The sequence below is a fragment of the Ambystoma mexicanum genome, chromosome 3p, assembly GCF_040938575.1.
Source record: "Ambystoma mexicanum isolate Mex_15411 chromosome 3p, UKY_AmexF1_1, whole genome shotgun sequence".
Taxonomy (NCBI): Eukaryota; Metazoa; Chordata; class Amphibia; order Caudata; family Ambystomatidae; genus Ambystoma; species Ambystoma mexicanum.
In genome coordinates this window covers 1006755788-1006782875 of record NC_090925.1, presented here as the reverse complement: position 1 = coordinate 1006782875, position 27088 = coordinate 1006755788, and the positions used below count along the sequence as shown (strand labels likewise).

Here is a 27088-nt window from a genome sequence, read left to right as displayed (position 1 = left end):
GGTGGCATTTAACCTGCTCTCACTCATTTCTTGTCTCTTGTTTCTTTAGCAGTGGTCTGGTTCCTCTACTCCTGGTTGTTTGGTTCTCTGGAAGTCTTGCAATGGTGCCCCAGGGCTTTTACTAGGTCTGGCTGTTATGCCTGAGCAGCAGCAAGAGGGATGGCCTTCCCTCTGCTTTTCTCTGTTTGACTGGTTTCTTTCTCGTGTGACCTCTTTGCACTTTGCCAAGTTTTTGTATATCCGCCACTCCTCTCACATCTCTAAAAGCTAGGGTGTGAGTATTCCCTCTCAACAACCGTATGGTCTTACCCACCCAGTCTCGCCCGCCTCGTCTCTCTCGTCAGCTCTCCTTAAATATGTGCCCCCCCAACTCCTCTGAACCTCCTCCTGACACTATGTGTCTGCCTCACTACCTCCCCACTCTTCTTCACCTGCTATTCATGCCTCCTCTTGTTCCTTATACCACCTCCTTGTTAATCTCCACCATCTTCTCACTCTTCCTGTTGTTCCTGCTCACCACCCCTTTATTCTCTTTTACCTCCTCTATAATTCCACCTCAACACCTCCTGATTCTTCATCTCCTCTCTCCAGTCTTTTCTCGTCCTCTCCAACTTCACCTACTATACTTTGTCATTTTCCCTCCTGCCTTGTACTCCATTCACCAGGTCCTCCTTAATCACCTTCCTCCACAGCCTGCATTGTGCTTCAACTTTCTCCAAATACCACATCTTTCTACCAGGCCCACTTCCTTAAATAAGGGCCAAACCCTCCCCCCCAAGTACCTCCTTTGACCAATAGGATTCAGTTGTGCTGCCTTATTCCTTCTGTTATATGATAGGTTCCATGTTCCCGCTCATCAACCTCTCCATTGTGTCCTTACCCCCGTACCTTTGGTGCAGGCCTCTATGAACTGAGCTGACAAATGTGCTCGCTGTTATCTTGGATTCATCTCTTGCACATACGCAAAGACAGCTGAGCACACTGGAGCTCTATGGTCCTGCTCACGAGCCTGAGTCTCTAGAATGGAGTTTACTCCAGCGTGAACGTGAGTGCTATCAAGTTAGTACTCTGTTGTGTGATTACAAAGCATTTCTGTCTCCTGAGCTTCTACTACCTGTACACCAACTTTACTACCCAGCTCACCTGGGACAGAACGGGTTAATTCACTATGGGCCAGTTTCAGAGCTGGATTTTATGGAGTCGTGAAAGAGTGACAGTGTGCATGCCGGACTCTATGGCACAAATATCCCTGAAAGAAACAGAATGTCTACAAGGGTCTATGTGACAAGTCCCTGCTTGGCAGTCTGCAGCACCAGGCTCCCATGTCTCCCACGCCATTCGCCCCAATGCCAGAGAGGCGACTTCGTTGCAGTCTCCACAATTCCTGTCTGCATACATCGCTGGAGAATTTTGGCCATACTCCTCAGAATCCATGCTCTGCCTCCAAATCTATGCTTTGTCATAGTTACTGATCATGCACCGTGTACGTATTGGAGGGGTAATCCTTATTTAGAGAAACGAGCGGATAATACCTCATGGTTTCCTTTTTTCCCAACATGTTGCACAGTACAAACCCTTTACTGGTTCCCGGGCAGTGCTCACAACACACTATGGAGAATATGTTTGCACTGTGTCACAATTAGATACCTCCTGTGGCTCGCTCAGTACATGGACCATGGAGGAAACAACAGTTCCATTCTCCTTGCTAACAAGACCAGGTAACATGATCATTTAAAGGAGATCTAGAATCACATTTTTATGCAATCTCCAAGCATGAGAACTTCACAGGCTTTTTTTTTTACCTTTCTTGATCCACGTGTGGAGATATTTGTAAAGGTAAGAACATTAATTAAATACAAAAGCATTATTTAAGACGAGGATACTTATTCGCGACTCTGACTTCCTGCTAGAATATTGAATGACAGGTCAGAATTGATTAACACAGATTCGGTTCTACATTGAAATGCTGAGCTGACAAAAAAACCGGCACGATACTCCGAAGCAGAAAGGTTCGTATCACAAAAATGCCAACTGCATTCATCTGTCAATTGTCCCCCGCTTTCCATGGAAGCAGGGGACACCCCCGCAACCCCTGCTCCCTTGTTCGACATTATGGGATTCAGTTTTTTCGTCCGTGCCGAATGCGCTCTAAACGAGCATTCAGCATTTGTATTTGGTTATTTTGGGCGGATAACCACAGATTCAGCCCACTGTTAACACAAACTATATCATTCATTGACTGTAGAAAATCTCTGCATGTCTGCGCTTCCTCATCATTTATCATCAAACAAGGATGTGGCATTTCCTCAGGGCACCTGAAAGTTTCCTGGTGCAAATGGGGGAAATGTGAGGTGGAGAGTCGCTACAGGAAACTAGAAGGATACTCCCTGCTCCCGGTGGTCTGTGCTACAGGAAACTAGAAGGATACTCCCTGCTCCCGGTGGTCTGCGCTACAGAAAACTAGAAGGATACTCCCTGCTCCCGGTGGTCTGCGCTACAGGAAACTAGAAGGATACTCCCTGCTCCCGGTGGTCTGCGCTACAGGAAACTAGAAGGATACTCCCTGCTCCCGGTGGTCTGCGCTACAGGAAACTAGAAGGATACTCTCTGCTCCCGGTGGTCTGCGCTACAGGAAACTAGAAGGATACTCCCTGCTCCCGGTGGTCTGCGCTACAGGAAACTAGAAGGATACTCCCTGGTCCCTGTGGTCTGCGCTACAGGAAACTAGAAGGATACTCCCTGCTCCCGGTGGTCTACGCTACAGGAAACTAGAAGGATACTCCCTGCTCCCGGTGGTCTGCGTTCCAATACACTCTGAAGTTTTGCTTGAGATGAAACAGAATCACAGTTTCCATTCATCCCCCAGTTGTGCTTGGGAAACAGCCATTATGTGTGTGTTTAACACTGTCATGCACACAAAGAATACAAAATATGCATGCCAATAATTCAACCAGCTCATCTTTCACTACATAGATGAGATTTAATGGGTACCTTGAGAAAAAACAGAGAAGTTGATTGTGAATGTTTTTAAATGTACCTTAATTCCACCCTTTTGGGTATAAATGTTGGAGCATGGGTTTCAGTTCACTCATAAAATATGCAAACTTATACCGGGTATGTTATGGGTCCGCAGCATGGCCAGCCTTCTATAAAGCTACCTGTAAATCATAATATCAATAAAGTGGCCATCACGGAAATCCTGAGTTTGGAGAAAGCCTGGGACATCACGTCCAAACGTGTTTGATAGCATTATTAGTTTTCTAAACATTTTTTTATTTATCGCATTTGTTACAGACCCAAACCCAAAAAAGTCTAGAATTAAAAATAGATTTTTTTGGTCTAATTAGATCATCAACTGTTGCACATTCCAGTCCTAGTTTCGAGCTGTTCCACAACAAGTTCCCAGCAGGCTCTTTCTGTTCACCATAGATTCAATTTGCAGGCAGGGCATTCTCCGTTCATGTTCATTAGTTTACCCTTTCATTATTCAAAATCAGGCAATCACAATGTAATTGGCACTATTCATTTACCCACACAGTGAACAGCTGTTTGCCGTCCTAGACCCTTTGAATTTGATGTGTAACGCTCGCCCGCCATGACGTGGACCTGTGTCGAGTAATTTCTGCCCGGGAATCCCCCCAGTATTATTGGGTAAGGCACGTTCCGGACCTTTATTTCTAATCAGGAGTTTTTTAATGCTAAATTAAGTTATTTCCCTTGCCCTTAGACCGTAACTTAACTTACTAAGAGATGTAGATGAGTAAAGAGATGTAGATAAGTAAAATAGAAAAACAGAAATAAACATTTTCTTTTTATTTAAAAAAAACATTTACTGTGTATTTGTCTGCTTCCCCTAGGGACTACTTCTTTCCACTCTGCCCCGAGGAAGGCATTTTCAGATTTTGAAGGCCGACAGGTGGCCCTCCGAAACGTATATTGAGTCCTAGATAGTTGGAACTCTTTCTTTAGGTTCCCTGAATTTAACACATCCTGGACACTCTCCAATATTGGTTTGGATATTTGTTACCGTAGAACTTTACATAGGCAGACCTGTTATTTAACATTTATTGTTTGCTCGTTCCGTATTCATGTACTGGCAGACCTGTTTATTAGATATTTATTGTCTACTTTGTTAATTTTCCTCATGTATTGAGGCATACTCATCCATTTTTGGTAGTGCATTTTCTTTATTGCTCCAGACTTGTAAACTGATTTCACAGCTGTAACACATATACTATTTATCACTGTACTCTCTTTTTGTTTTCATTTGTAAAGTTGTTTTTGTTGATTTCTTATTCATTCTTAAAATATAAACAACACTATATTTTTATTGTTTCCATGACTTTTTGTTAACTGTCATATTCATTGGAATACAGTACTATTTCTTAGTCTTTTTGTTTGTTATTCGCTCTCTCTTACAATTAAGTTTAGTGCAAAAGGGCAACTCAATTAGGATATTTTTTGATACCAGCCTAGATTAGTAGGAGGATTTAATTTTTGGATTCATTATACAGCTTTTTGGATTCTTTGTTTTCATTATATTAGTCCCCCACCATAGCTTTACCACTTTAAAGGGGCAACCAACATTTTTAGTCCGTTTTTACCTTAGAGCAGTGCATTGATTAATTACTTTTGTTCATCACTGACTTTGTAAATAACTCCACAATGTAGAGGTGTGCACCTTTGAATTTAAACCAAAAGCCCAGATAATACTGCTTCTGAAGAAACCCAATTTGGACCTAGAGCTCTCTGAGAATGACATATTGCTAAAGCCACTTTTCTGATTAGGATCATGAAGGCAGTAATTGGTGAAATTGTAGCCTTTTGTAGAAGCAAATTCCCCTTTAGGAGGCAGACAGTCCAGCTATAGCCAATTTCTAGGAGTATAATTGGATCTTCTGGCTTGTGGCTTTTATCCCATAGATGGTTGTTAACATGCTGTCATTTCAGTTTTTGATCAGTGCTCTTATACCTATGCGTCTATTGTGCCTCACAATTGGGCCTCATTATGAGTTTGGTAGTATCGGGCAGTAAGTCCGCCCATATACCACCAAACTGAATTACTGTTACCACCACTTGGTCTGGCGGTATTACCACTGGAATATGGGGGCGGTGGTGGTGTAAATCCTCAACTCCAGGGCCTTAATCGTAGTATGGCGGTGCAGCAAAAGTGGCAGTAATTCGGTTACCACCAATATTTTGCCACACCTCCATACTTGTAATGCGGCCCATTTCAATAACATTGCATAAGAAAGCAAAGGTAGCCATGATTGGTCGCACTAAGTACCATCGCGTGTAGGGCAGATCTAAACGTCACAGGCCTTCCCAAAGCCTACTGAGCTGAGATTATTCCAACCTTGTTCTATGGCTGTCCTTCCTGAGGAGGAGCACATTCATCAGTGATAAGCCAGTATATGGCCTGGTGGTGGCGGCTTGAAGGAGGACCTTTAGTATTGACTCCTGATGTGCAATTAGGTTGGCCCTGGACCTGCTTCAAATCGAACTTCTAATTGTTAGGAAGAACTCTCAAGGATTTTGCAAACCCATTGTATAAATGCATGTTCTTTGGCTTATTAATTTTCCATGGCTCTTGCATGTACCAGAGGAATTCTGTAACCGTAAGGTTGAGGGATAGGGGTCATCGTCTGGCTTTCTCCCTTGTGAGAATTTGCAAACTGTTGTGTGCCCTCTGTCCGGATTTAATAGGGGCACTACGATCAACGCTTGTACAGGCTGCAAGCACTTAGGTAGGCCCTGACCCTCCTCACCAGTACCATCACAGGTGTCCTTTGGCTGGAGGGGCATAGCATGTATGTTCGGTCTGCGTTTACCCAGCCCTTGGCTTAGACTTCCTATGTTTTTTGTGGTACGGCCCAACACTTGTGTATGTGGGCAGATCTGAGACATTCACAGTAATCAGAGACTGTGTGCTTGCAATGGAGGGCTTGGTACTGTGGTGCATGTGGCAACAAGTCTCCCTACCAGTTCAACTGCTTTCCCAAGACTGCACGTGAGGTAAGCAGTGCTGAGCCAGCACTGTATTCCGAACTACCATTGTGCAGCATTTATTACACCTTAATAAAACTGGTAATAAGAAAATCTTTGTGTGCACGCAAATTTTACACATTCAGCATTCTCTGTTTTTGGAGTTAAGCTTATTTCAAGGACATAAAATGGTATTAGGAACTTGTCTAAACCCTGTCCGGAACCAACAGTGAAGTTTAGACCACAACCCCAACATTGCTGCTATTGTTACCAATTATGAAATCTACAATATGTGTTATCGGATGTATGCACCTTGGCATGTTTTACTGGAATGTAAGTTAAGGAAATTATGCAAATCGGTTGTGACAAATTTAACAATGGTTGTGGTTGTCTTCATTGAGTTGTTTAATGATACATGTGGTGACTGCATGCATTTTTTTATTGAATGTGAAACAAGTGGAATTTGTATTGAGTTACTACTCTCTGTACTTCACATAATTATGTGATTTTTCTCCTGTGTGGGTGTGTGTGTGTGTCTTGTCTGAAATGGCTTATTCTATTTCCACATTTCAGATGGAAGAGTTTTTTCCTGCTTTTATAAACCCACCATAACCTTTATGCTCTTTGCTAAACATACCCCAATGGTTCAACCACGGCATCCACCCAGGCAAATCCTAAGAAGAAGAAGACGATGAAGGTTCTAGACTGTACTGTATCGATGATCTCTAATAGGGGTGGAATGTATATGCAGTTGTCAGCATCCTTGAAAGTTGTCTGTGTTGTGGTGACAAATCTATGTATACAACTGAACTGCTCTATAAAACAGACAATTTACTGCAACAAAAAGCAGGCATTTCAGCTAATTTGCATGCCCACAATGCATCATTCAGGGGCTCTGAAATATAGGTGAAAGACATGTGGTGGCTATCGGGCTGCGCTGTAGCATGTGTGATTTGGCTGAGGTGGCATATTCGACTATCACAGAGAGACACATATGTACATAGCTGTGCAGAAACCAGGCATAGGAATCATGCCTTAGAGGCAGGAATAAAGATGGATGCACACTTAATGCTGATCTAGTCACACAAAACGCAAGGCATACTGTTTTTTGCAATAAGGAGACTACAGGTGCAGGGGTATAAAAAAGTCGAGAAAGACAATGCCTAAAACCCAACACAGTCCATCCATTACACAATTCAGTTCCCAGTTCCATCCCTCATTGGTGCATGAAAGGAAGCGGAGGTGGTGGTGGGCCCCCTCTTTGGTGCTAACATCTGCCTTGGAAAGGCATGAACATTATGTACTTAATTTATTTATTTGTTTTAGTAAATAAATGAACTTTTACAAATCTATAAACCAGATACATTAAAAAGATTTCACAGTAATCGCTTAAGAAAATTTCACAGTATTCAATGTAAAACACTCCAAATTTCATTCCATTTTTAGTTAAGTTAAAACTTAATCCTAAAATTCAATCAAACATAAATCACACGTCAAAGTGCATTGGGCAAATATACATATAGGTTTTGACATTTAACAATGTAATGACAATAAGACAGTACAATACATTATGTCACAGTAATGCGCCTTGCATGTAGTCTTTTGTAAGCAAGAACTAGGCGGGAAAGAGGGACAGAAGGAAAGAAGCTAAAAGAAGGAAGCGTCATGTTAGACAGTAAGTTAGTGTTTTAGCTTGGTCCATAGTCCAAACAAAGCTAGTTAGTCTGAATCCGAGTCCGTGTTTAGGCAATAGTGCCAAAACTGATCGGACTTGATTGAGTCGTACTGGCTTAGGAAATGGCCTAGAGTACACATACATTTTGTACCCAGTTTTGCACACTGTGTTAAGGCGTGGTGAGGGCTTTCTAGTTTATCGAGCTCTTTGCGGATGCGACAAATTTGCAGGCTCCTTAGGAGTTTTTGTGTAAGTGCCCTGCATCACAAGCAGAGGGAGATGGTTTACTCTCAGGCGCAGTATAACACTGTGCACCAGTGGATTCGGGCACTTAATCACATAGCACTGGGTTTCCAAGTATTTATGAGGGACCCCAGACACATATGTGTATTTGTGCAGGGTTTCCAGATGAGTGTAATTATTTAGCCAATCTCATTGATCCATCTTCCTTTTAAAAATACTTTTGAGCATAGTAAAACAAGTACCGTGCTCAAAATCAGGCGTCCACTCAATCGATCAGAAAACACTCATCATTGAGGCACTGATAATAATTAGATATTGTTTAAACCAGCCGTGACCCCTCACAACTACATCCCAATGTACACACAAGGGTCAATTGGGCGTAGACCTGGACTTAATGTACAATAACCCTTGACGGGTCATTGTCTGTGCCTTCAGAGAGGTCAACCCCAACTCGAGCCTCAAATAGGCCATAGACGTGGCCAGTGGAAGAGCTAGAATTTTCCTTCAGAAAATGCCTTCAAGAACGTTCAGCTACGAAAGATCACCCATGACCAAGGCCTTGTAAAGTTAAATGATACTTTCCTTTGAAAATTGGTTTATAACATGAGTGAACTGCCGGGTCTTGCGCTTTTTGCATTCAATAATGGTAAGATAATTACCCCCAGCTGATAGCTCCTTTCCCAGGTAGGTGTAACTCCACCACATATTCAATCTGCCCTAATTCTAATTCCAGTTTCACATGGTGCAGTTTTCCCCCTGATATTACCATCATTTGAGTCGTCTTCATATTAATGGCAACATCATTATTTGCTCTTGGCACCACTTATTGTGCATTCCAATAAGACCAGATCATCAGCATATAAAATGCTGGATATGAGGGTGTCCCCTCTTTTCGGATAATACTGAATGTGGAAGATCCGAAAGATATAGATTAAACAACAAGGGATGCAAACCACAACACTGCTTGACCCCCTATTTATGTCTACCCTGGGTGAGAGGGATCCGGCATCGTCTAGCCATACTTGAACACCTGTGTTAGTATGTAAGTTTATGACAATTCAAGACACCCCAATGATCTGAACTTCAGCCACAGTATGGACCGGTTCGAGTCGAAGGCCGTCCAAAGATCTAAAGAAATGAAGTAGAACACAGGGCTGCTCCTCCGAGCGGCCTCCTGCATCAACTTGTCTATTGCCCTGATGTTATGATTTACAATGGCCATCATTTACAATGGCCCTGAATGCAGACTTGTTATGCAACACGAGGGTCCTTTTACAGCCCATCTAATATCCCTAGTGCTACTTCCTGCATGCGTCACCAGTGGAATGAAAGCCCTCCTGCCTAATTTCCAGGCCCAGATACCACTGGCTGTCATTGTCTAAGAAAGATAAACAGTCATTTTCTTAGGCCCAAGCAAAGCAGGTTCACTATGTCCAACCACAGGAAAGGTCTACAGCCCAGGGTGTGCAAGGGGCAGCACCTCGAGGGACTGGATATTAACTGGTCAATTGTGCTTGGTAGAAGAGGCCAGTGGAGGCGTTGCACTCGACTGGTGCAAATTAAGGGTTAGTTAAGAAGGACTTGGATTGGTACTCCCACAAGATGCCACAAAGCTCCAGCCAAAGGTTTCACTGCGCCGCAGGATAGCGTAGATTGAGCTATTCTGGAGGGCTGATTCAGGTTCAGTGTGCTACAAGATGCTGATGCTGGACTACTGCTGGCTGACTCTTACCATATCCACCAATCTTCTTATGATTGCTGTGGACTGTTGCAGAGACCCACCTACCTTGATGCGGTGGATACTTCCCCTCGACAAGACCCTGCAGCAGCTACAGTTTCTAAGCACAGGTGGCGAACAGGGGACATCTACAGCAGCTTCTGTCATCCCTTCAGGGGGTGAGGGAACAGCGATGTCCAAAGGGCATCAGGGATCAGAGATAGCGAGGTGAATGGCGGAAACTAGGAGCAGAGCTTATGGCATTCTTCTTGGCACTACGCAGTGGCATGAGCATCCACGATGGGCTGAGACAGCCTGAAGTGGTGCCAGAGCAGACTCTTCTGGCAACAAAAATGGCTTGGCTTCAGCTTCAAAGGCGTGACTTCTGGCAGGAGTTCGTCCAAGGACTAGTTACCAAGAGCAGAATAGTTCACGGATTAGACACTTTACTGCATTTCTGCTATTAGTCGCTGGGGCCTGAATTGAGGCTTGGGAATCCCTCTTTCTGATGGCATCTACAAAGTCTTTTGCAACAAACGACTTGGTATTTCATTTCATCAACGTAGCCAGCCTTTTGGGGCAAATAACTTGGGATTTGTGTGCACAAAAAGACTTGCTAATGAACATTGAGAGCGAGGTCTGACGGGGCCAAAGAGGTTAATCTCAGGGACATCATTTGGGGTCACCAGCGGGTCACAACTACGACTCCTGGTGACTCCCTGCGACCCCAGCTTTTTTTGGTGGGGGGGCAGACGTTCCTGGTGTAGTGGGGCTCCTGCAGTGCATGGGCCCCTGCCACACCAGGTCTGGTGGGTCCCTGGCCCACTCCTCACCCATCAGGGTGAAGACTGGGTCGGGAAGGCAATCAGTAGGGGTTGGAGCTGACCGTGACATGTGGCACATGTCACATGCCACGTCCAGCTTCAACCCCTTCTCCCTTGGCTTCCTTGCAGCTTGCACACAGCAACCAAGAAGCTCTCACAGCTTCCTGGTTCCTGTTTGTGAGCAGTACGGAGGGTGTCCTGGAAGGACGGACAGAAACTGCAAGAAAAAGGTAAGAAGGCTTTTTTTTTAAAGAAAATATGATGTGAATTTTGCATGTGTGAAGTGTTGTGATGTGTGGTTTTGAATGTTTTGGGTTGGTGAGTGTGCGCCTGTGTAGAGAATGCAATGAGTGGCTGTATTAGAAGGTGTGCATGACTGGTGGGTGAATGAGAAGTGATGTGGTGTGATGTGTGTTTTTGAATGTTCTGGGTGGGTGAATGTGTGTCTGTGTAGAGAATGCTATGAGTGAATGTGAGAGAAGGTGTGAGTGGCTGGTGGGTGAATGAGAAGTGATGTGATGTGTGTTTTTTAATGTTCTGGGTGGGTGGTTGTCTGTGTAGAGAATGCAATGAGTTGATGTAAGAGAAGGTGTGAGTGAGTGACTGGTGGGTGAATGAGTATGAATGTGATGGTTTGCTTTTGAATGTTCTGGGTGGGTGGGTGAGTGTGTGCCTGTGTAGAGAATGCAATGGATGGTGGTAAGAAAAGGTGTATGAGTGAGTGACTGGTGGATGAATGAGTATGAAAGGATTAGTGTGTGTGTTGGAATATTCTGGGTGGGGTTTGGTGTGTGCCTGTGTGGGTAATCCAGTGTGAGTGAATGTGAGAGGGGATGTATGGGTGAGTGACCAGTGGGTGAAATGGGATGCGTGTGCGTGTAAGGCCTTGGGAGACTGGGGATCACTGGATAATTTTCACCACATCCTTTGTTGACTTTGCATGTTTTACTGGTATTTTTGGGCAGGGCCAAGTTCATGTGTGTCATTCATTACCTGGTAGAATGGCCTTTTGGTGCCATCAGTCTAGCCATTGCTTACTGTGGCATGACATTTATTACTCAGCATCTTTAAAAAAGCAAGCATGATAAGTAGTGTTATCTCGCTAGACTGATGTGTTGGTGTAGCGGCCTGTATATTTGTTACCGTAGCAAGACTTTTTATTAACTGAGCATCTATGATGCATCTAGCATGATAAGTGTTCTTATGGGTCTAGAGTGGCTTACATTGGAACCAGTTTGGACAGGTTTGCATATTGGGACATGTCACTTTTAACGACCAAAGCAACAGGAATATTTTCTTGCATAGGAGTACTGGCATAGATTGGCAGAGCCAGTTTTGTCCCCAGTGCCAGTAATGATACTATAAAAAAACACTGTAAAGTGAACATGAGTATGGTCTTATGTGGGAATACTTGCATATTTTGGTGGAGCCTGAACGGAAATGCATGGGCACAGCCAGCATGAAAATGTTTTTATACTGGCATATATTGCAGGGACCTGCATGATATGAATTGGGAAATGCCCTGTGCACTTTTGGTGACTTGCATCTATTGTACTTTTTTCATGATTTACCCTACACCCTATGCACCCTACAAAACTGATTGTTGGCTTTTTAATAATAATTAATAATAATTTATTAATAATGTGTTACAGTTTATATTTAAACTTTACACATAGTGATAAATTAAGTAAACATACAAAGCATACAAAAGAAAACTAAAGATAGTATACGAACAACCAAAACTAAAACTAAAACTAAAGCTAAAACATAGTCTAGGAACAGTCTCAAAATATATATTACTTGTCTAACTAAAAAACACATTTAAGTTACAGTTACAATTAAACTCAACTCAAGCATATTATACTTATTGTTCAACTCATTAGTCATTAATAAATTAATAATAAATTTTACCTACAAAGTACCAAAATCACCAAACCTATAATAAGGTCGGTATCATAATTTCAGAAAAATTCATAAATATATATTCAGAATTCTTTCGATTACCAGCCATACTCTAAAAGTGGCGATCTGCAGCTGCCGACTTTGAGTGTTCATAAGGCGTAGCCAAAATGCAGAATCCCCTATGGTTGCCGTGTCATAGACAAAGTTGCTATAACTTTGTAAGTAAGTATCCATCATGTTTACACATTTGGTTAGTACATGGTTAGCAGTTTCTTTGCATCCAATATCCTTACATAGTCTGCAATATCTCTCTCTGGGAGGTAAACCATTGGGCCTCATTATGACCCAGGCGTTAAGGGTTAACGCCGTCGTTAACCCTTAACGCCTATTCTGATTTTAACGGCTGCTCTTAGCAGCCGTTAAAATCCATGGCGCTAACCTGCCATGATGCTAATTACGCCACCGTAATTTACGGTGGCGTAATTAGCGCCTTCCCCACTCCCATTATGCCCTATGGGGCAAAAATGGGAATGGGGAAGGGAAAATGGGAAATGGGGATTTACCGCCCCACTCACCTTGGAATGGGGCGGTAAATCCGCCATCCACCATGGTGTAAACATAGTTTACACCATGGTGGTAAAGTTGGCGCAATTAGCGCCTGGGTCGTAATGACCCCCATTGTGTTTACTTTTGTTAGATACCAGTGGTAAATTATCAACCCTCAGTAAAAGTACGAGTCGCCTAAGTCTACTTGATGGACAGAGGGTTAGATACGGCTGCATTTGCTTAAAGGAATAGAGCATGTAATGAATGAATTTGTATTTCGGAAGTTTATCCAGATGTGCATAATTCTCCAGCCAGTCCCACAGGGCAATATTTTTAGATAGAGCCATTTTTTGAGGATCCATAAACTTCTCTCCACACTTAGTCCAGTATATAGTCCTCAAAAAGGTTTCTGTGTCCTTTTTAAGGTGGCATTTGGTGGCTTCCTTTGAGATTTCGGTGGCGAATTCTTTCAGTAGCCGATTATCTGGTTGATTAGTAATCCTTAGATATAGTACAGCTCTCCTTTTCAGGACGACAGAACCTAAAGAGGAAACCCCCACTTCCAATCTTAACAATGCCATTGGTATAGCTTGGGGGAGCCCTAGGATTCTTCTCCAAAACTTCCCCTCTATAACTTGCAGCTAACTTAGATCCATTTGCAGCAAAGCTTCCAACCCATAAACAACCATGGGAGTAAACACCTGGGTATACAATTGGCGGATTCCGTACAATGTCAGTCCACAGTTCTGTCTTGCAAATTGGCTAATCAGCGACGTTACTTGAGCTGCCCGATGTTGCCTCATTTGAATGCAAGTATTATAGCCCGGGTTAGCGTCCATTTCAACCCCAAGATATTAATATTGCTGCGTGTACTTGATTTCTATTTCATGCAGTAAAAGGCGAGGACGTGCAATCTTCTTACTTGCGAAAACCATCACCTGAGTTTTCTCATGGTTAATAATTAGATTGTTATTCGCAGCATATTCCCATAACTTCAATGCGGATCTCCGTAGACCGCTAAACGTATGGTCCATAATAATCAGGTCATCGGCATATGCTAACACTGCACAGTGGGTTGTACCAACAACAGGAGGACAATTATGCACACTTAAGATGACATCTGGTAGATCATACGTGTAAAGATTGTACAAAAACGGGGCCGTCACGCAGCCCTGCTTAACTCCATGATTCTGTGGAATCATAGCGGTCATATCCCCCTGGTTATTAAGTCTACAGGCCACTGTATTGTCCTCATGCAATAGTTTTAAGTAATACAGAAGAATCTCAGGGCAACCTAATAGTTCGAGTTTTGCCCACAATTTTTCTCTGCAGACCGAGTCAAAAGCTGCCTTAAAGTCGACAAACAGGGCATAAAGTGGCGGGTTTCCTTTCCTCATGGCCTTTGAGCGTAATGTGTCCAGGATGATTATATTATGGATCGTTGAGTAGCCCTTCCTGAAGCCACTCTGGAAAATGTTGAATATGTCAGATTTAGCCGCCCATTTCTCTAATTTATCGAGTAGCAGTGATGTGAAAAGTTTCCCTGTACAGTCGAGCATAGAAAGTAACCTGAAATTACTGGGATCTTTCTTATCACCATTCTTAAAGATAGGTATTAAATAGGCGTGCTGCCATGATTTAGGGATTATTCCAACCGCTAAGATTTTCCCAAATAATATTTTTAAAAACTTAGCCCAAACCTCCGGCTGGCTTCTTAACACGGCATTTGAAAGACCATTGGGCCCAGGAGCCCTGGATGACTTGAGTCTTTTAATTTTCCAAAGTAGATGATCAAATGTTATACTAAAAGGGATGGCCCCTGGGGTCATTTTTCCTGCCGATTTACCCACCTCCTTGGTAGGGATATTGCGACCCTTAAGAAAGTGCGTCCATTGACTGGAATTTATGGGGTTAATCAAATCCATTCTACCGCTTTCCCTGGCTTGGCCAAGGAGAGACCATATGATTCTTGAATTTTTGGAACATATGGTTTGAACCATGTTTTGCCATCGTCTAAATTTTTGCTCGAACCTTTTAGCTTTAACACACGCTCTGTACTTATTTTTTAAGGTTTTGCATATGCCATGGTAAGCCCCAAGAGATGTACGTTTGGCATCTCTAATGCTTTTATCGTAAGTTACTGATGTTTTACTATCAATCGCTATCCGGTTTATTGCAGATGTCGCGTGAGCAGTGTAGAACCCAATGTTCCATCTCATTTATGGACATATTATGGAACTTGGAGAGTATATTATCATCAATAGCCTGCACCGAAGTTAGAGCTGCATTGATGTTTTTGTCCGACCAGCATAGTCGAGTGCCCGAATGGTTAGTTGTCATATCCCCCAATGGCTTAGTACATATAGCCGGTATACCAATATTACACTTCAACACAAGCATTGAATGATCGCTCCAGTCATTTGCAGAAGTCTTCAAGTCACTGACATTCGTGGCCATCTGCGGACTCACAAATATATAATCCAGAACGCTTTTTGCAGACCCACTGTGCCATGTATAATATCCTGGATTGTCGCTTAAAGTGCTGCCATTAATCATCTCCATTTCCCAGCCGTTAAAGAAGCTCAGCCAAGAGATACCGAGTGGGTCTTCAACTTTGTGTTCCATATTATTTGTTGAATTCAAAAGAGGATTAGTAGATGTACCGGCTATGCCTGACATGTGGCAATTAAAGTCACCAACAATAATTACTGATCTATTAGACAAATCCATCACCCAGTTCAGCCAACACCTCATGTATTGCTTCTTGTAGAGATTCAGCCTCATTACCACCCGGTGGGCTATACAAGTTGATAATAAGCATATTTTCTCTACATCCATCGCTTGTACTCTCCAGTTCCACTGCGATCATTTTATCGCTGGATAATGTCTCCAGCTGTCTTGAAGTAACAGTATTCCTAATACCTGTGATCAGGCCTCCATAAGGTCTCCCTCTCTCTTCTTCCCTTCATCGCCAGGGACTGATAGATTGTGTAACCATTGAGTATAATGGGTGATCTCATCCAGGTCTCTTGAAGGCATATGCATACATTTTCAGTTAAGAGCTGGAGAGGACCCGCCGAGGAGAACAAATGCTTGAACCCTCTGCAGTTCCATGATACCAGTGAGGGGGTTCAGTTTGCACTCACCACCTTCGGTAGCGCTGAAGCTAACCAGGTTAGAACATTCTGGATGTCGGCCATCACGACCCGGTCCCTTTTCAAATTTGGCAGAACTTCTGTGGTTTCTTTTACTGCTAGGAGAGCTTTACGTGGCCATTTTGGATCTTCCTGATCGGGATCGGGATCCACTTCAATATCAACGTCTCGGAGGCTTTCTTTATAATTACGTATCAATTGGGCAGAGGAAATGAACTTGCAATGAATGGTTGAGACATTGGCATTATTAACTTGTAGAGGCTCTATGAATTCAAAGTCATCCGATCTTAATACTCCTAGTTGAGGGACAGCGTGGAATCTAGTCATTAGTTCAGTTCTAGTGAGCCAACAGTTCTCGCTTTGCTGGTATAGATTTTTAATGAGGCAAATCCTATTCTCTTTTTGTGGTGCCTCATTATCCTTAGGGTTGTTCACCAGTTTCATTCTACTTAAATCTCTATCGACTACTATGTTATCCTTGCCACCAGTAACTTGAGTCTCCTCAGGCTGCTCTAAGACAGGTATGTTAACAGATACAGATGCAGGTCTATCTTCTATTTCACGGTCCCCATCATCATCTGACAGTACCCAACTTGTCAGGTAGCCAGCGTGCTTATCCTTACTTCTGCTCCCACCTGCCGTTGATTTCCCCGGTTTTTTGTTATTTTTCCTGGTAGGCTCAATTTCCGGTTCTGGTGGTGCTACCTCGCAAGCCTTCTTCCTCGTTGCCGCTCTTTTGGCTAGTCTCCGCTGTTTTCGGGAGAAAAATACTTCAGGTGTATTGGCTGCTTTGGGGGACGTTGCCAGATTCTCCACAGTCTCAGTTGCTTCTGCATTTGAAGACATATTCACCCCAGGGGCGCTCGCAATATTTGTCACTGCAGTAGGATTTTGCGAATGCAAACTTAGTGTGGTTTCCAATATGCGTCCACACATTTTAAGAAGGATCTTAAGAGCAAACTGTACAGAGGCAACCGATGACTGTAGCTCAGCCAGGTCCGTAGGGCTGGAAGAAGCTGTGATGCTAACATCCTCCTCTCTTAATTCCGTCTCGGAATCATTATGAATGTTTAGGTTTGGTGTAGTTGACAATCTCACAGAGCCAATTCTTGGAGATTGAGTAACTTCCTCCAATTGATCGCTCGGTGCCATTTGCCCTACTTTGGCCACCGCAGGTGTCATAGATCTTTGCATGGAAAGGCAGAGCTCCAATAGAGAGTTATTATCTATGTCTCCGTAGCTCTCATGGTCCTGCGTGTCAATATTAATCACCTACACCTCATCCATAGTAGTCGAGTTATTTTCCGGGTGCAAATTCACTGGGAAAAGATCCATTATTGCTCTTTTGGCAGCTGGTGCTGGCTTTGTGTGCTTATCTTTACTCATCGCTCGCTCTTCGTCCGCTGGACTACTCCTTATTTTCCGTTGTCGCAAGTTGTAGCATGCTTGGGACTTCTTACGAGAAGGCATGTATTTGTTTTGCTCTAAAATGTAGCAATGTACAACTGAGCTATCTGGTTATACTCCTCAGTATGCTCAGTTATACGAGCATAACAATATCTACTGCTCCGTAAAGAATAGCACTTGCCTTCTATAGCTTGTTTTATCAGGGTTCCGATCCAGATTAATCTGTGTGGCCCAGAGATACCCCCACTGTATGGGCTCTGTTCTCGTTTTGTTCAACTAGCCGTCAAATACTTGAAGAGCCCACACCAGTGTCAATCTCAGCCCCACTTGGTCAAATATGAGCCCCCTCCTAGCGATCAGTGCCACCGTATCTGCAGACACCTTTAACCAGAAAGTGGTACTACAGCGGCTCCACGTAGCCAGCTCCCATAGAAACTGAGCTCTGCTACCAGTGTCGCAAGACGACCCACCGCACTGTCGCCCCTTTCGGCCCAAGAAGGATGGGAGCCCCCCAGAGGGACACTGCGATGAGACGCAGCCTCAGAGCCAGCCAAAGAGCAAGTAAACCCGGTACCTGCGTGCCGGGTGGCGGAGTCTGTGTCACTCGCCCAACCCTGCGCACCGATTCCTAGTGCACTCCCTCGGTCGCTCTCCTCCGATGTCAGCTCCCGGCACCGCGACACGCCCCCACCCGCTGCTCGGTTGTCAGCGACGGCACACACGGTGCGGGGATAGTGTAGAGGCAGAGCCGGCCGCGTCGCACAGGACCGTGCGCGCCTCCACTCAGTCAGCACACCCTCCGCTCTGAAACGTCAGGCCGTCAAGCCGCACCTCTTCCAACGCGTACCAGCGCCAACAGTAACGCGGGGTCACGCAGAGGCCGCTTCCGACAGCTTGGCTTTTTATCAAAATTGTTGGCCTTTTACCACATTTTCACAGAAGTGTTCTGTATAATGCATTTTAACCCATTATTCAAAACATTCTCTCTGGGGAGGGAGGAGAATCCCTCCTGCACCCCACTCCCCACCCCCTAAACACATTTTCTGTCAGTTCGGGCTTCCTTGCTACGCTCGGTCACAATCACGTACTTGTGGCAAATATTTACACACTCCAAAAAAAAACAACTTACCATCCACCATGGTGGTTGGTATATTTGTGGACCAGGCACCACCCCCTTCTTTCTATGCTACGCTAAACATTTAAGCTTTGATTAAAAAACATATTTACTTCATATTTACTTCTTTCACTTGCAGTAGTGCATGCCCCTGCAGCGGTATAATCATCATGGACTTGCGCACATGTGGTGTTCCGGACCGGCTGGGGTGTTGTGTACCCTGTGCTTTGTTAAGGAGCATGAGGGGACCCCGCAGAGTGGCTCACAGGTAAAACACCAAATGTGCTACGCCATTGGGCAACAGTGAGTCTGACAAAGAGGTAGTGTGCAGTGCACACCTTGAAATCTGCCAGTGAGTCCCCGGGTGAGAAGCAACTTGTGGGTGTTCTCAATTTAAAAAAACTGTGTGGTGCCATGAATTATGTGTGCAGCAATGAAATTACATTAAATGGGTAATAAAAACTATGGGTGGGTAGATATATTGAAAGAACCTTTCCCAGGTATTATATCCAGCAAAGATAACATTATCAGGTGCACTCCCATATGTGCACTCAGACCAGTCTAATAGGTGTTTTCTATCGTAGTCGTAGCTGACTCATAGATACATTTATAACAAGGGAATTTTGTTGATACTAAATCCTGGTCAATCATTTAATTTTCAGGCCTTTCTCCTGGGTAAACAGCAGGGCACACCTTCCCAGGTCAGTTCTTTTTTGGCTTGTTTAACACAGCAACATCACAAATAATGCATATTTCTATGTCCATTGATCTATAGGTGTTTCATACACTAGCTGTAGCCTGCATTAGAGATATTGGTTACTCTATTACAAACACTGCATTATGTATGTTTTAAATATAGACCCCACGTTAAATCTGGAAAATTACATTCCCCAAATGTGTGATCATGGACAAATCATGGCTCCCTTTGTGCTTTGCTTCTTATATCTGGCTAAAATGAGAGCACCTGTAAAGATGGGTACTAGACTCATCTGAAAAATCTGAAAGTTGTTTGCCATCACTTCCTGTGATGTCACTTGGGGGTGGGGTCAAAACACTTCCTGTGATGTCATCAGGGGGGTCCACGGTCATGTGATGTCACTTGCGCTAATACACATATATGGGGCAAGCCCGATTGTACTTCCTAGGTAGTAGCTCTACCTTTTATCGGGGGTTGGTCAATATTACAAACATTAGAGGTAGTTAGCTCATATCAACAGTTGATATGAGCTAACTACCTCTAATGTTTGTAATATGTCACTTGTGCTACCACTGACATTTTGGTGAAATGTAGTCCCTGGTTATCTTGGGGCAGAATTATACACCAGTGACTCCAGTGACGCTGTTGGGAAAATGAACTTGGAATTTAAAGAAAACGAGCCATTCTGAAAAAAAGAAGGGCCTGATTTTGGATTTGAGTGATGTTAGGTCAATTGAGAGGTCCTTGCATTTCTGATTTGGGAGATATATTTGACTGATTGTGAGCTCTCAGGTCAGAAGGTTTCGGCGGACGTTACCATTGACGAGTTACTGGGGATAGTGAATATTGATGCCAATCAACATGGGGGCTGATTGTCTGGTTGCCAAAGTGGGGAAGCTGCCCTCACCCCATGACACACCGAGGGTGAAGGGCCTGCACTGGGTAGTAATCACACCGAATTCTTGGACCACATGTCGCACAACAGAAGCCTACCCCAGGAGGACCAGGGTGAATGACACAAGGCTATGAAGAAGTGGTGTACACCCCCCTCAGCAAAGAGTTCAAGAAGTGCAAAGAAATTCTCCAAGCATGGCTGTATTGACTAGCACCTTTAGTCAAGTTGCGGATGCAAGTCACAGGGGGCTTTATGGTGTAACAAATTGAGTATTTGTTTTTGCAATATTTGAATATTTGAACAGTGCTTTGGTTAATGGAAATGTTAATGATAGTCAAGTGTGCATGAATAAGCAGGCTAATGCTAGTGGACATTCAACTGCTAGCAATGCATCCTTCAGGTGCCATCTGGTTTGGGGACCCAAATGGGGTGTCGGTGTGGACAGGCTGCATAAGTGGCATCATCATATCAGTCAATAACAGCCAGGCTCTAGAATCAGACTGAGGCACCTGGAACATTTAGCTAACCCTACGCTGGTATGGATCCTGGGGGTGATAAGCCATTCCCAATGGGGCCAGGAAGCAATTCCCCATCGATGGTGTCCCCTCTCCCCAACACTGCGATCATGGCAGCCTGGGACTGGGACTGGTGGTCAAATGGTGATCCCCCATCAGTGCACTAATTACGCTCCCAGTATCAGTCCTATATTAATAGAAATATGTATTCATTGTTAGAATAGGAACATATGGGCTTAGACAGCAATGCTTCCTCAGAGGCAGTGAAGGATAGAAAATGAGTGAACGTGGGTCAGAAAGGAAAGGGGCATTAACCATTGGTTAGATGAAAAGAACCCAATCTCAGGTTAAGCCTTACACCCAAAGTGAGTGCATTTAATTCCTTGAAAAGGAGCTGTTGTTCTCTTCTGGTCTCTGTGGCCCAGGAGTAGGTTGACGTTCATTCACCTTTACGGAAGAAAGTAGTAAAAGATGTTTCTATGTAGGCTTGCATTCTACTCTTTTGGTCTCCATGAAAGAAGGAGGTGTCAGTCCATTCTACATTACCTTGGATCTGAAACTGCAAATATTCATGTAAGGAAGTGGTGAAAAGGGAATCTCCATTGACTTGCAACTCTTTACGCTCATCTCCAAGGAAGGTGGTGAAAGGAGTGTTTCTATTGATGTGCATCACACTCTGTTGATCTCGATGTCCGAAGGTGGAGAAAGGTAAATCGCCACTCACTTTCTCCAACACATTTTACTCATCTCCATTGAAGAAGATAGTAAAAGGTGTGTCTCTGTTGACTTACATCACACTCCATTGATCTCAATCAAAGAAGGCGTTGAAAGATGAATCTCCATTCATTTGTATCATACTCTATGGGTCTCCGTGAAAGAAGGCGACACAAGGTCAATTTCAAATGGCTGGCATGACACACCACTGATCCCCATGGAAGAAGATGGTGAACAGCAAATCTCCATTGTTTCCATCATACACCATTGATCTTGATTTATGTAGGGAGGGTGAAAGATGAATCTGCATTGATTTGCATCATACTCTGTTGATTTCCCTCAAAGAAATTGTGGGGTTCAAAGGAATCCCAAAGACAGGAAAACTGAATTTGGCTACATTGGGCCTAAAATGCAGAACATTGAAAAAACATAGAGATAACTGCTAAACTGAAAGGGGCAGCGTTTCATTCCTGATTGCGCCATCAAAATGCTGTTTCAAGAAAAACAAAATTAAATGGGCCTAAAAAACAAAAATACTGTGTTGTAAATGTGAAAGCACAATTTTACCTGGCAAAACAGGGAAACACTGTTCATTTAATAAAACAGAAACACCATGGAAAATGTGTGCATTCTGAAGCTTGAGACCAGGAATATGGAAAATGAAAGAACACAGCAGAAGTCAATTTAAAAGCATGTTTTAAGGAAATGGGTGGCTTGTCACAACTGTTTTGAAAGAAACTGCGAGAAGGAAGACTAAAATTAACCATGCCATATGCGTGAATGGCAAAGAACTAAAATCAGAGGCCTACCTTTCACTATAGTATGAAAAAAATGAAATGCACTTTTCACAAAAAGAGAGCAGCATGGACAAATAAAGACATTTGCATCTGGGATTGAAAGGAGTTGTTTCTCAGTAAAACTCCAGTGCCTGTGCCAGTTTAATATACAGTGTAAGTTAAAAATGAACATTGATAGCATGGCACAGGAGAAATCTGCATATGATTTGAGGTGAAATATGAAAAGGCCTCCTGTGTAAAAGAAATTCTAACATGTAAAATCACTAGTTTCTGTTCAGGAGAATTAGCATCAGTTTCTGTTCAGGAGAAATGGCTTCTGTTTCTTTTTAGAACACTAAAACAGTGGCATTCCCCCCTATCTTCTATTTATCATTGATGTCAAACATCTTTTGAAGTCACAGCAGTAATCAAGAAGGAATGTATGATGGGTTGGGGCCTGCTCTGAAAGATAAGCAACACCTGATTGATTAGCATTGGGAGAAAACATTTAAATGGATTCATTGCAGGCAAGACTAACAAAGAAAGCAGATGTCTAGATATCATGCTGAGTGGGGAAATGAAAGTAATGTGTGATTGAAGTCAAAATATGCATATATGTTTAGAGATTGACATTAGTTTACATGGACAATCATATTTTGTTAATTGTCTCAAGAACCATAGGTTGCATAGTAATGGTTCAGGTATAATTAAAAAGCTGATGACCAGGCTTATCTGTTGATTGAACTCTCATAAAAATGTGACCTTGGGCACAAGAGTTACAACCTGAAATGGGGTTCCCAGAAAATGTCACGAAGTGGAGATTTTGGGAGATGAAAGCTTGTTAAATTAGATATCTGTATGGAACATTTGGGGTTGGTAACTGTTATAATCTTTGAATAAATCAAGAAATAACATTCAAACTTGCAACCTTGTACAGTCACTGGATTTATTTCATTAGGTCCAGCATGGACAGACCGTTTTAGTCATATGTATTATTAAGCTTAACTATAAATTAAACATGTTTGCCACATTAGAGTTTTTAAGTGCAAGATTGAAATGTGTAAACATGTAAATTCAAGTGGGTGACCTTATCCCTCCCAAAACTTGGGCTTGGCAACTGAATGGGCCAATCAAAGAAACGAGGTTCAGCCTTGGGTAAGGGGGTGGAAAGTAGTTGTCAAATCCCTACCAAGAGCCAATAAGCTGGCATCTCATAATTTAGACATTTATGGGGTTCAGTTTAGGTATTATAAGGAGACTCACAATGGATATTGGGGAGACTGCCTGAAATTACCTGGGTTGGAATTGCTGATCTGATAAGATTAATGGTGGCACCCGGTGGGAGGGCCTCCTGGCCTCATTCCACTCCTCTAAGGTCATCATTAATGTTTACGTGAATGGTACCAACTTGGTTCAAGGCCCTCAGCCAACCTTCTCCTCTTTGATAGACGCTTCCCGCACCTCATCAATTTCCTTTCTTCTCCTGTTGTCCCCTCTCTTCCCTCCACAGCTTCCTTGCCTCCCCTGCTGTCTCTTCCTTGGCTACCTTGCCCTATTCTCCTTCCTCGTTAGCCCCGTCTACACGTCTGCAGGGCATACCTCTGATTTGTACCCCTCACCGGAAGTCTTTCAAGGATGGCAACCTTCTCTTTATTGCCACTCTAAACTCTTGCTCAGCTGTCAAACATTCCTCTGACATCTGCCGCCTCCTTGAAGAACTTGACCTCAATGTCCTCGGTCTCACTGAGAGCTGGTTCCTGGCCAGCTCTGTCACAAGCTTTGACACTCTCCTCCCTGACGGCTACAAGATCCTCTCCGCGCCCAGATCCAATCGTTCCGGTGGGGGTGTAGCTCAGATCTTCCCTGGGTGGATTCTTGCCTCTGTCATTGATATGATATGATATGATATGATATGATGATATGATATGATATGGCATTTATAACGCGCCTATACACAAGTGTTTCAAGGCGCGATGAGGCAAGGGGGGAACAAAGGGAGGACAGACAACGATCCTACTAGGCCAGGTGTCATTCAGATCGCGAAAGTGCATGGGAAGGGGGAAAGGAAAAGTGAGCAGGGGGAAGGGAGAGGGGAAGTGCAGTACATGGGAAGTGGAATAAATATGACACATAAACAGCCAGCTAGTGGCAAGTGCAAGGAAGTGCAGACGTAAGTGCTAGTAAGGGGACTGAAGGGATACAGAAAAATGGTCCCCAAGTGCCGGGGTTGCCGGGTAGGCAGTGCAGGTGGGTAATTGATGGGGCCAGGGCCAGAGATCAAAAAGGGTGGCCAGGTAACCAGTGCAATTTCGGTCAGGAATTCAGCAAGGGAGGGGAGGAGAGAAAGCAGAAGCAAAGAGGAAGGTTTTGAGGTGTTTCCGGAACCGGAGATGGTTCTCCTCAAGTTTCAGGGAGGTAGGAAAGCTGTTCCAGAGAGAGGCCCCTGCTGAAGAGAGTGATCTGCCACCAACTCATTGCTTGAAGAAGCGACTGACCCTAAGGGAGTTGGAGGCAGATGAGCGAAGAGCTCGAGAAGGGAGATATTTAGGAAGAGCGAGTTGAAAGTATTTCGGTCCCAGACCCCAGAAGGCCTTGTGTACAATGCAGAGGGTTTTGAACTTAATCCTTGCAGCCACTGGAAGCCAGTGCAGAGATTTCAGTCCTGGAGAGATACGATCAGTCAAAATGAGTTTTACATGTGATTAAGTGAAACAAAACTGCCAGCATTTCCAAGTGCGCAGGGGGATTGAAAAGACAGTGCACTGCGTGTATGAAATTGTTTTTGCCATTAGAAAAGTGTTGCCTGTTATTTAAATTAAACTTCATATACAGTAGAGTGTCAAGCTTATGACCTTGTCATGTTTTAAGGTGCTACATGCTATTAAAAGTGAACCCCAGGCAAAGTGTTTGACTGTACATATGGTGGGGCTAAAGAGTTTGTCATCTGTGTTATCATGAACGACTCATGTTTTCAATTTGAACATAATAAATATATATTCTTTCTATACCCCCGGCCTGCTTCTTGGCGTATATGTGGCACAGGAGTGAGGGACCTACGTGGTACTATATAAATCACAGACAGGACTAGATTGAACTGAAAAAGGACTATTGGTGTGACGCTTTTGATTGGGGAGGGAAAAGATTCCTTGCATGGGAGGGTAAGAATTCCCTGCATCAATGGTTGCCGCATAAATAGCTCCAACAAAGTAGTGAAAGGTCAGTCTCCATTGACTTGTGCCACACTGTGTCTATCTCCAAGGAAGGAGGTGAAAAATGAATTTCCGTCGGCTTGCATCACACCCTGCGGATTTTAATGGCAGAAGGCAGTGAAAGGTAAATGGCCATTGACTTGCCTCGCAACGCTATTGATCGCAGTAGAAGGTGGCACTCTGCTCTAGCATGAGTGCGTCTATTGACTTGCTTTACATTGTATTGATCTGCAAGGAAGGTAGCAACCAGGATACTTTTTTCATGAAATTCACTTCTTTGGTTTCTATGGGCAAATGTGATTACTAATAACAGAATGTTTGCAAAATGAGATAAAAAGGATACCAAAACGGATCCACATTTGGGTCTGTGAACAATAGTCAGCAAACAGTTGACTGTCATCTGGAATTTTTTTATGAGAAAATAAAACTACAATCTCTTAAATGCGAAGAATAAACCAGGACTTGATGGGCATCTCCTGAGTCACATGGGCCATGTTGGCATGTATGTAACAGCGTAAAATGTCAGTTTCATGGATGGGTGGCTTTGAATAAATTACCCGTTATTGTTCTGGGCATCCCTCCAAATGATTATTTTTCTGCCTACCATTCCTTTACTGAAAGGGTCAGACAATATACAAATTAGGCTTGAGCCCACCCCAAAAAGGGTTGCAGAGCACGTAATATGTCACATCCCTTCAGCATGAAGCTACAAGCAATGCCAGATATGTTTCAGCCTCATTAAGCATCATCATTTGGCATCCCCCTAAACGGGATGGTATGTCGCGATATAAGCCTTAGAGTGCTCTCCTTAGAAACCCAAGCTACACCTCTCTTGTGACCCCCATTGAGACCAACATGTGTCTGGTCTGGTATAACTTAGAATTGTTCTTTTATAACGCGCTTAATACCAACAAGCGGTTTCTAAGCACGGGATCGGGATCCAAACCTGTGTTATGCTGCGTTGTCTTGCGCTCAAGACAAACGTGTTGCCCCTGAGCTATCCTTCTTCCCCAATTGCTTGTGCTCATGTGCACAATGTATGGGAGATATCATTTTGGGTTGGACTGCACATTTTTGGGGTGGGTCCAAGACCTATTTGCATATGGGTCTTTCCCTTTCTGTAATTGCATGGCAGGTTGAAAAGTGATGGTCTCAGACAAGGTGTTACAGCAAGCATTGTCAGTGGTTATGATTTAGGAAAAACTTTCAGTCATCATCCTTCAGTTTTACATATATGTGAGCACATCATGGGGCGTGGCCTTACAAGAAGCGGTTTCACGGCCGGGACTGTAGCAAACTGGCTTATAATGCATCACAATATCAGAGTGTATTTTGAAATATAGTTACATTGATAACCAATGCGTACACACTGATCCCATTATACGTTCAATAGGGTCACTGAGCTGCATTCAGCCCATGGTCATGGGGGTATATGCCATTGCAGAACTAACTGAAAAAACTCCAGGCTAAGCAACCTTTGCAGAAACCTGTTGGTGAGCACTATAAATCCTTACTGAATCAGCCATTCACCCCTTCACAGTTGGCAGGTAGAGGGTGACAATATTCAAGCACTTAAGAGCAGCCTGTTTCAGGTGTGCACTGCACGGCACGCCCCATGCATAGTGCTCTTACTCCCCTACATATAAGCTTTGGGTACAAGGAGGGAAAGGACTGGCAAGCAGGCAGGAGCACGTGGCCTTGGGCTACCGCATTG

The 27088-nt window shown here is 43.6% G+C and overlaps 1 protein-coding gene across 12 annotated transcripts in view; it reads left to right on the top strand.

Annotated features, from left to right (window-relative positions):
- The window catches only part of EPB41L1 (erythrocyte membrane protein band 4.1 like 1), a 694213-nt gene that overhangs the window by 406871 nt on the left and 260254 nt on the right, over positions 1-27088 (top strand). The window lies entirely within an intron of this gene.